The 15,608-nt window shown below is 47.0% G+C and overlaps 1 protein-coding gene across 3 annotated transcripts in view; it reads right to left on the bottom strand.

The window, feature by feature from the left end:
• The window catches only part of TRANK1 (tetratricopeptide repeat and ankyrin repeat containing 1), a 59,623-nt gene extending 56,468 nt beyond the window's left edge, over positions 1 to 3,155 (bottom strand). For 2 of the 3 annotated variants that reach the window (XM_082319166.1, XM_082319169.1), the window contains exon 1: positions 3,089 to 3,155. The gene's annotated coding sequence lies outside the window, so the exon portion shown is untranslated. Of the gene's footprint in view, positions 1 to 2,762; positions 3,016 to 3,088 lie in introns of those variants that run through there. The other variant, XM_082319167.1, reaches the window with a different exon arrangement.
• Between the last annotated feature and the right edge of the window lie 12,453 nt (positions 3,156 to 15,608).

Here is a 15,608-nt window from a genome sequence, read left to right as displayed (position 1 = left end):
CCAGATTACCGCTGTGGTTTCTATTCATGCAACCTGTTATAAAGCAATTATTACTAATAACTAAGCCCAGCTGCCTGACGTCTCCAGCTAGCCACATACCAAACTGACGTAGCTGACACTGCTTAGCAGTTCAGTTCCTCTTCAGATGCACGACCAGCAAACAAGACCACAGAAACAGGACGCAAACCCAGCCAGAAGTACTGGGCCAGCCCTGCTGACTCACAGTAATCCAAGCAAAACCTCAAGACAAGGACGCTACTAAAATATTACAAAGAAATCCTCTAGAGTAGGGATTTGTGGTTGACTTGCACACAGGAAATGTACTAGGCTAGGAAACAACAAAGCAAGGAAATGGAAATCGAAAGCACATCACCAAGAACAAGACAACAGTTTCCACAAAACAAGATGGGTGCACACACCACAGGACACCAGCTCTGTACCTGCTTTATACTGTGAGCACTCCCTGTGAAACCAGGGTTTTACATCCATGAACAGGGCAAAAGAAACCTGACAGACTGGCTCCTACAGACCACTTGGGATGTCCTCAGCCTGTCCATAAGGTACCTTCATGTCATTGAAATTACACCTCATTTTGGGAAGCCCCCTAGAAAAGTTACAAGGAAAAAGAACACTACTGAAAGAGAAAAAAAATCACAGCTCTCAGTTTATAGGCAAGACCTCAACGTGTTGCTGATTAATTTGGCAACACAGGTCCTCACACAAGGCCATGTGTTGTGGTTTAACCCCAGCCAGCAACTGAGCACCATGCAGCCGCTCGCTCACTCCCCCACCGGTGGGATGGGGGAGAGAATCGGAAGGGCAAAAGGGGAAAACTTGTGGGTTGAGATGAGAACAGTTTAACAACTAAAGTAAAATAAAAATAGAACAGTAGTAATAGTAATAATACCAATAATAATAATAACAAGTAATAATAGTACAAGAGTAATACAAAACAAGCAAAACACTGTACAATTGCTCACCACCCGCCGTCCAATGCCCAGCACGTCCCCCAAGCAGCGATCATTGCCCTCCCCCCCCCCAACTCCCCCCGCTCATATACTGAGCATGACGTCATGTGGTATGGCATAGCCTCTTGGCCAGTCTGGGTCAGCTGTCCTGGCTGTGCCCCCTCCCAGCTTCTTGTGCACCTGGCAGAGCTTGGGAAGCTGAAAAGTCCTTGGCCAGTGTGAGCGCCACTTAGCAACTACTTAGCACTACTTAGCAAGAACCAAAACATCAGTGTATCATCCACATTGTTCTCATCCTAAACCCAAAACACAGCCCCATACCAGCTACCAAGATGAAAATTAACTCTATCCCAGCTGAAACCAGGACACTATGGCACATCATCCTGGATTTAAGGTGGCATCTCAGAACATCCTTCCTCCTTTCCTCGCAAGCTGAACTCATGCCAAGCACATGTGGACTAGCTTTTGTTGAAGACTGCTTCACAGCTTGCACCAGTGACAGTTTGGCCTTGTTCCCCAGCACATCCTGTTTTGCTAAGTGAAACAAAACAGGCTTTTTTGCTTTCTGTTTCAAAGGATTCTCCCCTCTTTGTAGCCTACCAGTAACAAGTTACACCTAAGAGAACATAGGTTACGGCAAGTGTGGAGTTGCATTTTCAAGCAAAACTCTGTGCATACGTACACATACTTATGATTTCCGGTAGCAGCACTTTGTTAGTAAACTAAGAAAGGACTTGCATCTCCCATTTTATATACAGAAAAACTGATGCAAAACCATCTTCAATATTCTATCCACACAGTGTCATTACTGTTTTACAAAACAAAAAAAGCCCAAAACCTCACAAAACAGCATCAACAGTTAACCCTGCTTCCTATTGTCTGAAACAACAACAATCTTGAAACCCCTTGTCTAGCTCAGCCATACAAGACCTAACTCGGTCCAAGAGGGAGGTGTTTACTCTGCTGCAGTTGTTTGCTCAGCTCAGCAATGTTCCTGTCATCAAACAGAGCTGACCCGGTAAGAAAGCAATGGCAACAAACTGTCTCAATATTTCCTTTGTATAGATTAGCTCAAGATGGTATGGCATCTGGAATGGGGGGAAGAAACAAAACCAAACCAAACCAACAAGATTCCCCTAACAGCAAGGTTTTCAAGCTTGTGCAGTTCACAGCCAATGCCTGACAAGTTTAACTGCATGTTGGTAAAAACACTGGTAGGAAAGACTCCCTTTTGCACGTTTTCATGGGAAAGCAAAGCCTCTTCCCATTTGCAATAAACCCACTCTATCGACCCGAAGTTCATTTTCTGTAAATTGGGCAAAAAATACAAAGACTGATGAGAGATCCTGTTGCTTTTTTTCTTCTGAAGTGCACACTGTGCCCAAACTCCTTTTCAAATGAAAAAGTCTGTTTTGTTAAGTGACCACTCCACGACCTTGTACAACAGTTTTCCTTTTCAGGGAAAGGATCCAAAACCACTGCAAACAATGCTTAGCTCAGGGCTGTGCCAAAGAAGTTCTCTTTCTTCTTTTCAAGCACAGATACATCACCGCATCTCCCCCAGCTCCTCCGCGCCAGCTGTACCAGGCCAACACACGCTCCCAGATGCCTGGCGGGAGCAGGAATGCGCTCTTCTTCCCTTCTTCTCTTGCGACCACCCCACACGTTCCCCGGCGGGCTTCCCAACCAGCACAGCCACCCTCGCTGCCCGCCACCCCGCGCCCCTTACCAGGGAAGCACGACCCCTCTCCCGAACTGCGGGACCCCCCCGCTGAAGCACCCGGGGAACTTCACCTCAGCTCGGCCCAGGTGGGAAAGCCACCCCCAGGGGGCAACGGCTCCCACCGCGGCGCACGCAGCGCCGTGCCATGCACGCAGCCGTGCAGGGCATGAAGAACCGCGGGACGCGCGCCTATGCGGAGTCGTGCGGAGGAGGCGGTGCGGTGCGGTGCGGAGCGGGCACCCCGACCGCCGCTCCATCAGACGGGCCACCCCCCCAAAATCCCGCCCGACACGGGCGAGCGCCGGGCGGCCGGTGCCCCCGCTGCCCCACGCACGCACACACACCGGGGCGCTATCTCCGGGGTGGCCGCTGCGCGCGCGCGCGCGCGCACACCTACCTGCCCGGCCGCCGCCGCGCGCCAAGGCCCCCAGAGCGCGCGCCGGCCGCCGCCCCTAAACACGGGCGCCCCGCGCCCCTGCCCCGCCCCGCCCCGCCCCCCGGGCCGCCCCCGCCCCGCCCCCGCCGCCCGCGTCACCTCGCGGGGAGCCGGGGGCGCGCGCGGGGAATCGAAACCGAGACCGCCCCGCCCCCGCGTGGGGGGGGGGGGTCCCGTCCCGTCCGTCCCGTCCGTCCCGTCCCGTCCCCCCACCCGCGGCGGGGGGCAGCGGGGCGGCCCTGCCCTGGCAGCGCAGCCCGGAACCTGCGGGTGGCTTCGGGCTCCCGCCGCAGCGGCAGCCGAAATGGCATTTTTTAAAAATGACGTAGCGGCGCGTCTTCAGCATACGTGAGAGATCGGCGTGCGTCCCCGCCTCGGCCAGCCCTTCATCCCGAGGCTGTCGCCGGTGATTTCTCAAGACAACCTCCTGCTACTGCTACTGCGACAGCTGCTGCCACAAAGCTCCTGCTTGGTCTTCCAGGGTTTAAGGGAAGCGGAGGGAGCGAAGGCTCCTGCCGTTGTCATCGTTCCCTCATTCCTCATGTCCCATTGTCTTTTCACACTGGGAAAAGTGGATCAAGAAGCCAAGGATCAATACATCACGAGGGATCGTTCAGTAATTCACTTTTCTGTGAACCACACTTTTAATCGGGTTTTCCTCTGTCATCAAGTGTTACCGTCTGCACATCTTTCTCACACAAAAATGAATATCTGCTAATCATCCGTCTTCTGCGCTGAGTTTTCCCCCAAATTAACCTGCGGCCCGTTTAGGGACTGGAGGAGCGCAGTAATGCTGACCTTAGCGTGGGTGTTTTTATCGCTTCGCTCCAAGTGGAGCGCATCAAAACAGTGGGGCAAAGCCACTTTAAAAAAAAAAAAGACAGTCAAAAGTACAGCCACAATTGCTGTTTTGGAGCTGCATCCATACGAGGTGGGAAAACTGCATGCTCCCTGGTGTAATCTTGTTTCCTACAGTGACTTAAAGGAATCAAAGGCCATGGGTGGGATTTTGCAGTTCTTATTCAGGCAAAAGTGTTTGCGTGCATCAACAGAATATAAATGTTAAGAGGAGTGAGTGGCTGGTGGGGACTAACGTGTCTGGCATTTCGTGTAACCTCCGAACTCCCTATTGTTGTTATTTAGGGGCGTTTCACTTCAGTGCAGAGAAACCCAGGACCAACCCACCTCACTTCTGGTGCAGAAAGTGGAAAACACTGCTTTTTAGCTTGGAAGGGACTCTGACCTAAACACCAGCACAACAAACAGCTGCATCTGTTTGCAAGCCACGGGTGTGTTTGTCAAACCAGTCATGAGACAGAAAACGAAACTTGTTTTTTTTTTTTAACTTGGCTGTAAAAATGAAACTTGGCATCTTGTAAGCCTTTCGTCAGTGTGCACCAGGGCGTTTCCTTCTCGTGCAGAGCGAAATGCTTGCAAAAGCTGCGCTCCTGCCACACACACATTGCCAGTGAATTACTGACTGCAAATTATTGCGTTTCCTTCTTCTAAATGAGTGGAGAAGGAATAGAAACTGGCAAGGGTGGACCCACTTGGGGTGGCAGTACCGCATGTCTTACCGCAAGGTAAGCGGTTAGGCGTACTGACTGATATGGGGTGCATGGAAGAAGGAGCACTGGGAGGAGGTGCTCATAAAGTCCAGCAAGGCAGCATAAAATGATGTGTAAAGCCCTTTCTAGCTAGCTCCTACACCCTTTCTGTTGCAACTGTAGAGTATCATAGAATCACAGAACCATAGACTGTCCTGAGTTGGAAGGGACCTACAAGGATCATCGAGTCCAACTCCTGTCCCTGCATATGACAACCCCAAAATTCACACCATACGGCTGAGGGCGTTGTCCAAACGCTTCCTGAATATTGTCAGGCTTGGCGCCATGGCTGCCTCCCGGGGGAGCCTGTTCCAGTGCTCCACTATCCTCTGGGTGAAGAACTTTTTCCTAATGTCCAGCCTAAACCTCCCCTGGCATATCTTCCTGCTGTTCCCTCGGGTCCTATCATTGGTCGCCAGGGAGAAGAGATCAGCGCCTGCCCCTCCTCTTCCTCTCGTGAGGAAGCTGTAGACCGCGATGAGGTCTCCCCTCAGTCTCCTCTTCTCCAGGCTGAACAGAACAAGTGACTTCAGCCACTCCTCGTACAGCTTCCCCTCTAAACCCTTCACCATTTTCGTGGCTCTCCTCTGGACACTCTCTGATAGCTTCATATCCTTTTTGTACTGTGGCGCCCAAAACTGCACACCCTACTCAAGATGAGGCCGCACCAGTGCAGAGTAGAGCAGGACAGTCGCCTCCCTCGGCCAGCTAGCAGTGCAGTGCTTGGTGCACCCCAGGACACGGTTGGCCCTCTTGGCTCATGTTCAACTGCCCGTCTACCAGAACCCCCAGATCCCTCTCCGTGGGGCTGCTCTCCAGCCTCTCCTTCCCCAGTCTGTATGTACATCCAGGGTTGCCATGTCCCAGGTGCAAAATCTGGCACTTGCCCATGTTCAACTTCATACACTTGGTGATTGCCCAGCTCTCTAATTTGTCCAGATCTCTCTGCAGGGCCTCTCTGCCCTCAAGAATGTCAACAGCACTGTAGAGGCACTGGTGTGGGTACATTTCCAAGGCAAAAAATTTCTTTTGGATGGGAGAGTGAGTAACAGATTCCTCTGCTTCCTTGTCACTCCACACGTGAACCCGTGCATCAGAGCTCCTGATGGAGGTGCATCCATTGCACGGAAAGGATGGGCCTTGGCACAAGGCTGATGCTAGAAATCGTGCTCTTTAGCTCTGCTCCTTTTTCAGTGATGGGAAAACCTCACTTTGAGGGGAAGAACACCCTTTGTAACACACCCAGGAAAGAGAGTTGCAGCATGTGTTGCACGCCCTCGGCCGTGCTGAGCTTGAGGGAGCTATGCCACCAACAGCTCTTGCTTTCCTGAGCAGCCAACATCTCCCGGCTCCTGAGAGCAGAGCGCCGAGCTCAGGTCAGATACTGCTACGTCCTGCCAGAGACCTGCGTCTGGTGGGATGCAGACTCAGCTCCCAGCTGAAGGCATTGCATCTGTTGTAGTGGCAACATGCACCCGACACTGACACAACCTGAACTGGTAAATCGACATTGTTCTCTCTCCCTCAAGGACCCAAGCAAACTATACCATGCGTCAGGGCCCTGGGGACACCAATTGGCCTTACGGGCCCTGAGCAGCCTCTCCTGGGTCATCCCTCAGCCCATGGGCCCGGCAATCACGGGGCTGTGTCTGACCCTGGTTCCCCTCACTGGGCCTGATCCTGACCCCCACCCGCAGGCTGACATCCCAGCCTGGCCTCAGCCCGTCCCCGTGGAGCTGCCTGATGCCCTGGGCTGGGGGCTGCGCCCAGCTGCCCCCCAGCCTGCCCAGCTCCCTCACTGGGAGCGGTGGGATGGACCCTGGCTGAGGAAGCCCCTGTCCAGCCGGTCCCCTGGGGATCCCCATGTCTCCCCATCCCTTGGGGAGCAGCTGGCCCTTGCTGCTCCCTGACACCATACACGGAAATACATGTTTTTCCTGGCATAACTGCCCCGCACGAGAGAGTTAGTCAACAAAAATACACTGGCCATAAATGATGTCCCCAGCTATTACAGCTATGAAGGCCAAAGTTTGTGGTGTAGGTGTGGTTTCGTGGAGGTATCCAAGCTGCAGCTTCTATCAGGGTGATTATTTCAGGATGTTTGCTTGACTCTAAAAGCTTATCTCCAAACTGACGTAGTAATACTGGTGATGAACTTCTGTTTACCCTAGTTTATTTCTGAGGTCAAGAAATTTGTCCCAGAGAAATCAGGTACTTCAGAATAATAGCTTTAAAAGAACTTCTAATGGAATCTTAAGCACATAATAAATAAAGGGTAACACAACTAACAGCAGATACATGCCTATTTTATTATATTGCTTCTAGTTGCCCTAATGTTGAAAAATCTCTTTACATCACTCCTGTCAAATTTATCTCGCTTTTTATCCTTTCCTCTTACTCCTTTTCCTTAAAGCCTGACTGCTTAACCTTGCCTGTGTCAGCATCATTGTCATGGTTTCACCCCAGCTACCAACTAAGCACCACACAGCCGCTCGCTCACTCCCCCCCACCGGCGGGATGGGGAGAGAATCGGAAGGGTAAAAGGGAGAAAACTTGTGGGTTGAAATGAGAACAGTTTAATACCTGAAGTAAAATAAAATAGAACAGTTTAATAGGTAAAGCAAAAGCTGCGCATGCAAACAAAGCAAAACAAAACAAGGAATTCGTTCACTCCTTCCCATCGGCAGGCAGGTGTTGGGCCATCCCCAGGAAAGCAGGGCTCCATCACGCGTAATGGTGACTTGGGAAGACAAACGCCATCACACTGAACGTGTCCCCCCACCCCGTGCTTCTTCTTCCCCCAGTTTATGAGCATGACATCATACGGTATGGCATAGCCCTTTGGCCAGTCTGGGTCAGCTGTCCTGGCTGTGCCCCCTCCCAGCTTCTTGTGCACCCGGCAGAGCATGGGAAGCTGAAAAGTCCTTGACCAGTGTAAGCACTACTTAGCAACTACTTAGCAACAACTTAGCACTACTTAGCAAGAACCAAAACATCAGTGTATCATCATCCACATTGTTCTCATCCTAAACCCAAAACACACCACTATACCGGCTACTAAGAAGAAAATTAACTCTGTCCCAGCTGAAACCAGGACAATCATATATAGGCAAGTATACTTGTAAGCCATCTGAATGTCTATTAAGGCATTTTAATAGCCATCCAAGAAGAGGTCTGTATGATTGTACAAGCAGTTGGCAGCGATCCGCACACAATCATTGGCGCTCTTTGCAAGACAAGGGGTTTTGTTCCTCCTGTGTTTGCCACCAGCACAGTCCACAGCCATTTTCCGGTGTTATTCTTTATACACTTAAAACGGTTGTGGCACAAAGTATGTCCTGAGCTGGGACTGGAGTCCTGCGACAGCAAGCACTGTGAATCTTGTTCGGAAAGCAATAGAATCTTTTACACCGCAAGGCATGTTGTGCACGGAAAGACTGCTCCAGGGATGTCTCTTAGCTAGACTTTAAGCTGGCTATTGATAGCAGCATTAAAGCTGCAGCAGCATAAAACTCATTTCGTACCACACAAATAGTTACCTTCCTTTACTATCATCTCCTTTTATGGCTGCTAAACAATTTGGAATAACCCAACGAGTTCAAGACTGTTCACATGAAGTGTAGTCACTGCTGTGACAGCAGTTCAGATAGTCTTATGAGAGCCAGAAACTGAGCCACATGAGTGATCAAGAACAGGTAGGGAGAGCAATAGGTGTGACCAGGGTAAAGAAACGTGCTCCTTCTTCTGCACCCGTGATCTCAATCTGTTTGTTTTAGAGGCAAAATAGCTGAGCAAGGGGGAGCAGGGGCAAAGGAGGAAAGAGAGAAAGGTGGAGCATGGAGAAGAAGATGGTTTTGGGAAAGGCACTCCCTGAGGCTCACTGGTACAGGCTGGGACCAGTGAGTCTCCCCAGCAGCAGTGCCTGAAGGAATCTGGAGAAAGGGCAACCAACAGCTGGCAGCAACAGAACAAACAAAAACATGGGGCTTGTCGTCAGGGATGAGTCATCCTGGGAGAAACCCGTAATAATAATAAACCAAAGATATATAGTTTTGTACTCTTTTGTTTTGAAGTCAATCTATAAATTTGCCCCGGTTCTACTTTGGGCAATTTCAGGCCAATAACTTCAGATCCACGCCCCTGTGCTTCCGTACCATCTGATGGGGTGCAGCCGCCCACGGATGGTGGGATATGGGAATGACAAAACCCTCAGGATAGCTAAGATTGCATGAAGCCAGTCGCAAAAATAACAGTAGCAGAGAGCCACCACCTGCTTTGGAGCATGAAGGTGAGGCCTGAATCAGCAAAGAACATGTCCATCTACGACACCAAGGACTGGACAGGATTTTAGCAAGAGAGAGTGGCATTGAGCCTTACTTCATGAGAAACAGAGGTGACAGGCTTGGTGACAAGGGAGAAAGAGGAATGCTCCTAGGAGGAGATGCCCAAAGGCCAGGAGATGTTTGTGCATCAGGAAACCAGTCAAGAATCTGCGCAGGCTAACCACGACACCTAACTCAAACGTCCTCACCCAGGTCTCAGCACCAGCACACTCGTGGCTGCACAGCAGAAGAGATTGTCAGGAATTTCCGTGTTTGTTTTTGTAATGAGCACATGCCAAGTTTTACGCAGGAGGTATTTGTTTTTACTGCCAACAGTGGGCACCGCCAGCATGGGTGCAGAGGAGCGAACAGCTTTTCCAAATTCCTCATCTCCCTTTATGCGATTCAACCTCCCAAAACCAGCTCATGACAGTGGCTACTAAAAAGGATACCTAAATCCACCCATCCTCCAGGACCTTCCAACTGAGCCAGTGTGATCCCCTCCATCCCAGGGGTACAGCGTGGCTGGCATGGCCACTCCTGCACAAAACTGAGCATCCAGCCACCGCATCCCTGTGTCGGTTCCACCCGTGCAGAACGTTTCCTCCAGCTGCAGGACTGCTTGTTCGGTCCGTATCTAGGCCTTTGCCTGGTTCTGGAGTTGCTGGCAGGATTTCTCTTCCTGAATCACTTACCCCTTGCCAAGCTCTATACCCAACCCTCTCACTCACATACATCCCCTCCACTAAATGTCCGCTAGGTTAAGTTAAAAAAGGAAGCGATGAAAAACAGATTGCTTTTGTGTCTGCTTCAGTTTGTCAAGTAAAGAGCCTTATCCTACAAAAAGGCACATCTTGTTCATGCACCTACTGTCATACTACTAGAGGAAGACAATACAGCTGCGATATACTCTGATTATCTTCAAAAGTGGTGGGGATCTCTTTAATTAATGTCTGAATACTACTTACTCAAATATCTCACCAAGTTTTCCACAGCACTTTTAACTCTCACAGGCTTACAAACCTATTTAACCGTAGCACAAGCAGGCAAAAAATTCTGAGTTACATGCTGCAGATATTATTGCCCCAGAAGTCACCGCAGAATGTGATGCAAATTTTATGCAATTCTGCAGGTCACTGTGCTCTTCTGGTTATGTGGCTCCTCTAAACAACAGCCATGTATTGCAGCATGGGGTCTCCCCCTGATCGGCCATGGAGCTATTTGCTTTGGATTTTTTTGTCATTGGGAGTCTCTCCGTGGAAGTGAAACTCGAAAGTGAAAATTTTGCAGAGCTTCAGCAGCCCGTTTGCCCGCCATTAACATAAAAGCTTTTTTTTACCTCTTATTTCCCCTTCCTTCCTCTCTCTTCCCCCCTCCCAATTACAGCACAGTAAGAGGGTAAACCACACGCAAACTCCAGGTCATTTTTATTCAATTACTGATGTCAGCGTCGTCACCGCGGTGGTGCAAACCTCAGTGCATCCAAAACCCCGCATGTGTTCTCAGCCAACTGTAGTCCATGGTGCTTTTGCTACTCTTGATACCCATTGAAAAGAAATTAAATACCCTGAGAACAGCGGTAGTAAAAATTACCCAGGCCCTGCCCAGTAACTGAATAGTTACATATTTACTAAAACATGACTTCTAAATTTTAGAGCATGCAGGTCGCTGACTGGAGGTGGGAGAGTATCCACTGTTGCACTTCTTTATGGAAATTAAGCATTTTGATTCTTTTTTTCATTTATTTTACCTTAGAAAGTTCAGCAGTGTAGAGGTCATTAGAGAGCTCTTGGCCCAAGGCTCAGACATCCCTCAAGAGATAGTTCATCTATGAAAAGAAAGGCTAAAGAACTGAAACTTCAGCATATGTATCTTGTCCATTCTTGTAACGTATTTAAGTTAAATAGCAAAATCAAAATGGGACTTTTTCACTCTCTAGTAATCACAATAAAAATTAGGTTAAAACACCCCCAGTATTTACTGCCAAAGTAAATATTAGAAAACAATTATTTTGCCCTGCAGTCCAATCATACAACGATCACAGAACCATAAAAGAGCCCAGGCTGGAAGGGGCCTCCAAAGATCATCTGGTCCAACCTTTGGTGGGAAAGGAGGCCTAGATGAGATTTTCTAGCACCCTGTCCAGTCGCATCTTGGAAACCTCCAGTGATGGGGGCTCTACCACATCTCTGGGGAGGTTTTTCCAGTGATTGATTCTTCTCACTGTAAAAAATTTCTTTCTTATATGCCAAGATGAGGACACCTATATATAATTTAAAATATATTTATTCTTCAATTTATTTCCATTAATATATCATAAATCTATATAGTTAATATAGTACTTTTAAGTTCATCTTAAGCTTCCCCTAACTGAGACTATGCCAAAAGAACTTATCTTTCAGAATATACTAAATCCCAGAGGGAAAAAAACAGTGACAGAAAACACACAATGTTACGCAGTAGTATTACTGCATCATACAGAAGTTACCATCCAGAGCTCACAAAATGTTTTATAAAGATAAGTCTTATGTCCTGCAGAATACACAGTCACACAGGAAATAAGTTACAAAAATGAAGGAAAAAAATAGGGCTTTTGTTTCATACTTCCTGACTGACTCAGAAGATATTTTGTTTCAAAGGAAAAGATAAGTAGAATATCAGAAAAACTGGCATCATCGTTGTTGTAGTTTAACCCCAGCCAGCAACTAAGCACCACACAGCCGCTCACACACTCCCCCCCGGTGGGATGGGGGAGAGAACTGGAATAGTAAAAGTGAGAAAACTCCTGGGCTGAGACAAAGACAGTTTCATAGCTAAAGCAAAAGCCGCACACACAAGCAAAGCAAAAAAGGAATTCATTCACTGGTTCCCATCGGCAGGCAGGTGTTCAGCCATCCCCAGGAAAGCAGGGCTCCATCACGCGTAACGGTGACTTGGGAAGACAAACGCCATCACTCTGAACGTCCCCCTCTTCCTTCCTCTTCCCCAGCTTTATATGCTGAGCATGACGGCATACGGTGTGGAATGGCCCTTTGGTCAGTTGGGGTCAGCTGTGCCAGCTGTGCCCCCTCCCAGCTTCTTGTGCACCCCCAGCCTCCTCGCTGGTGGGGCGCTGTGAGGAGCAGAAAAGGCCTTGACTGTGTGTAAGCACTGCTCAGCAGTAACTAAACCATCCCTGTGTTATCAACACTGTTTTCAGCACAAATCCAAACCATAGCCCCATGCTAGCTACTATGAAGAAAATTAACTCTGTCCCAGCCAAAACCAGCACAATCATGTACAGTAGCTTGGAAAAATCTAAACACTGTGGAATGATGGAGTTACTGTAATGGGGAAAAAAAAAGTTGGCAGAAATTTGGTCTCATAAATTCCATCTTTATACTGTTTTAGGAACATGGAAAATGCTGCCTCCGTATGAACGTGTGATTAATTTACATAAGCGTTCTGCTTGTGACAGTTTTTAATGAGAGATGTAAAGAAGAGATAACAAGTAACGTTCTGGTATGTTTGCAAAGGACAATTACAGAATGCCTTGCCTGCAGCAGTGCCCTCCCTAAGAATCAGGACTTAGTCTGCAGCCAAGTAAATACCATTTTTGCCATTACAAGTGAAAAGCTGAAGGACTTGCACCAGCTTGACAGTGCAGGGTCTCAGCACTTGTCTGCGTTATGTTGGCCCAAGCTGATCTTGCCTTATTTCAGTGGTGATAGCGATTAACTAGCAGCCATGTTGGGTTTAGGTTAGCTTTAGTTTATTGTGACAACATGTAGTTATTTTTTTCTTGATTGCGTTATGTGTTATCCTAGTACAAAATGGGAGGTACAAGAGGTCGCAGGCTATGAAGATGAACCACAGGGGTCATTACAAGAGGAAAATCTTGTTAAACCAGTTTAGATATAAAAGAAAGAACAGATAACTGAACAACTGAGAACCAATAAAGAGCAAGTTCACATACACAGAATGCATTAAGAGAATATATAAGAATAAAAGCCAGCAGTCCCCAGGACCAAGGAGGAAAGGACCTCCACCCCAGCATCATCCTCCTCCCAAGGAAGAACCTGGGACGCTGGTCTGTCGGTGATGCCCTCCCTCCGCAGCCTCCCTGCCTGAGGCAGGCTGGGGGTGTCCGTGTGGGCTGCCAGAGGGACGCTGGCAGAGGGAGCATGACACCAGAGAAAGAGGGTAGGTACTAGGAAGATTTTTCTGTGTAACTATTTTAACTGTACTAATGAGACTTCCCTGTATTAATCTGGACTACGAACGGTAGCAGCATTGCAACTAGGCCAACATGGATGCTTTGTTGGATGTTGGTGAGAATGTCAAATTAGGCTAACAACAAATGCTTAACTCCACGTATATGGTGTGTCCCATTTTACCTGTACGACTTAAGAGTGTAATAAGTCTTCAGCTTGTACAGCAGAGTAAATTATTTTTTTCTAGGAAATGCAACCATGGATGTTTTAAGGTCCATCTAAATAAATGCCCATATTCTAGGTAGAGAAGTGATATTATGATTAACATACTGACAAAAAGAATGAACTCTGATTCCAGATTCTATCAGACATGTCCTACAGGGCCTTGCACAAATTATCCTGCTCATCTGGGTGCTCCGGGGTCCTATATAGTGGACTTAATAATAATTCCTTACCTGACAGGACTGCATGCGCAGGGTATGATGAGGGGATATAAATACATAGCATATGGACTTCAAAGTTATTTTCTCATCATGAGCTTCCAGAACCTGCTTTCCTTCAGAACTCATTAAAAAGCACTACAAGCTAGGGTGAAAAATCTTAATTGGGGCAACCTTTTCTAGCAAAACTCCTCTTGCAATATGTAAAAGCCTGAGGTTGTGTATAAAGGCATGCGACACGTAGTCTTGAGCAACTCTTCCACTTGTAGAAGCACATTTTCACCTAGCCCTGAACCATGAAATACTGACTCAGAATATAATTACTGCAGCTTAATAAATGATCCTGTGTCAGGTGAGCAACAGTCTTGAAATCCTATCTCTGATAATTTGATTTCACTGGAGCATGAGTCTGATGCTTTTTTCTGCCTTGGGGTGGTTTTTTTTGGTGTGGTTTTTTTTTTTTTTTTTTTTTTTTTTACGTAGGCACTGCATTAACCTGGAGCAGCTCCTTTTCTGTAAATAGGTTTAGTAATATATCAGTACCAGCAGTGCTATTGCTTTTGGTATTGATATATAGCCAACCATTGTAACACAAATTTTGTGTTAATATTTTATTCTGTATCCTAAAGCTGCACGAAATTTTATTGCAAGATGAGTAGGTCTGTATTCAGCAATGGTAAGGGTTAAAAGAACTGCCTGGACACTCTGGGTGCTTGTCAAGACAAGCTGAAAAGAAGCAGAGGTCTGTGAATCAAGGTTATTTGGTTTGCATTCTTTCAGTTATCTCTTTCTAGCCAACCGGAGACAGTTTTAAGAAAATGTCATAAAATTTGCTGCTGTTTGGCAGTAAAAACTGTAAGAAGGGTGAAAGATACCATTTCCCATTAACATGCACATCAAGGAAAATTATTTAAGGGCAAATGAGAAGACATTTCCAGAGAGTGGAATATCACCCATGAAAAAAGCTGTTTCTGGCAAGGAATTTTATAAAAGTACTAGCGTAGAAAAAAACCTGTTACCTGGAATGCTGCTCAAGTCACTTCTCTTTAAAAACAAACAAAATAAAGTAATCGGGCTTTTTTTGCTCAAGCAATCCTCATCTTTTAACCTCCTATTCTGCTTGAGCTGCAGCCTAAATATCTAATAATTTAACCTTTTAAATTCATTTCATCACTCTTCAGTCCTTTCTCCAGCAGAGCACGTCTTTGCCTTTTTGTAGCGTGCCTCATGTTATAGGGCGCAGTCTTGCGTTCTTGTTTTGTAACGGAGAAGACAGTGTTGTGCCAACCAAGATTTACTTGTTTCCCCTATTCTACAATCCCATGTTCCAATTCTTTCTTAAACCTTATATACTATTTCTCAATACTCTCTTTTAATTGCTCAAGACAAATAAAGCAATGTTGACTTTGAATGGGTGACTAACAAATTACAAAGAAGTTAAAAACTCTTTTCTGGGCTTCTTAATACATTTGAGTTGGAATAGTACGTACATGCTGCAGATAATAAGTGGGTAAGACTTGAAAATGGTATCGTAGATTATCAGAGCCAAAACTAGACAGATCCTTGTATTTTAAAAAAATAGATTTTGTAATAAAAATCAAAGAATTCAAAATCCATATTTTTACTGGCACTTGGGCCACCTCTTCTCAGAAGTGAGGAAGATTTTTGTAAGATTGCAGTTCTTCCACTGCATTATTTTTTTCTTTTTAATTAAATGGTCCTCTATGTCTCCAAGGGAAAAACTCACTACATTTCTCTAGTGACTGTGGGGCTGTTTCAGTTTCGTGTGTTTCTAAGAAACTAACTCTTGCCTTCTGAAATGTCTTAGCATTGATTGCTAAATATATCAGCTTTCCTCTTTGGGATCTTAGAAAGCATTAAGATTCCAACAGGCTTTTTTCATTCATTCTTCACCACTT

The sequence above is a fragment of the Platalea leucorodia genome (genome assembly GCF_965183815.1).
Source record: "Platalea leucorodia genome assembly, chromosome: 1".
Classification (NCBI taxonomy): Eukaryota; Metazoa; Chordata; class Aves; order Pelecaniformes; family Threskiornithidae; genus Platalea; species Platalea leucorodia.
This window is presented reverse-complemented; position numbering and strand designations above follow the sequence as displayed.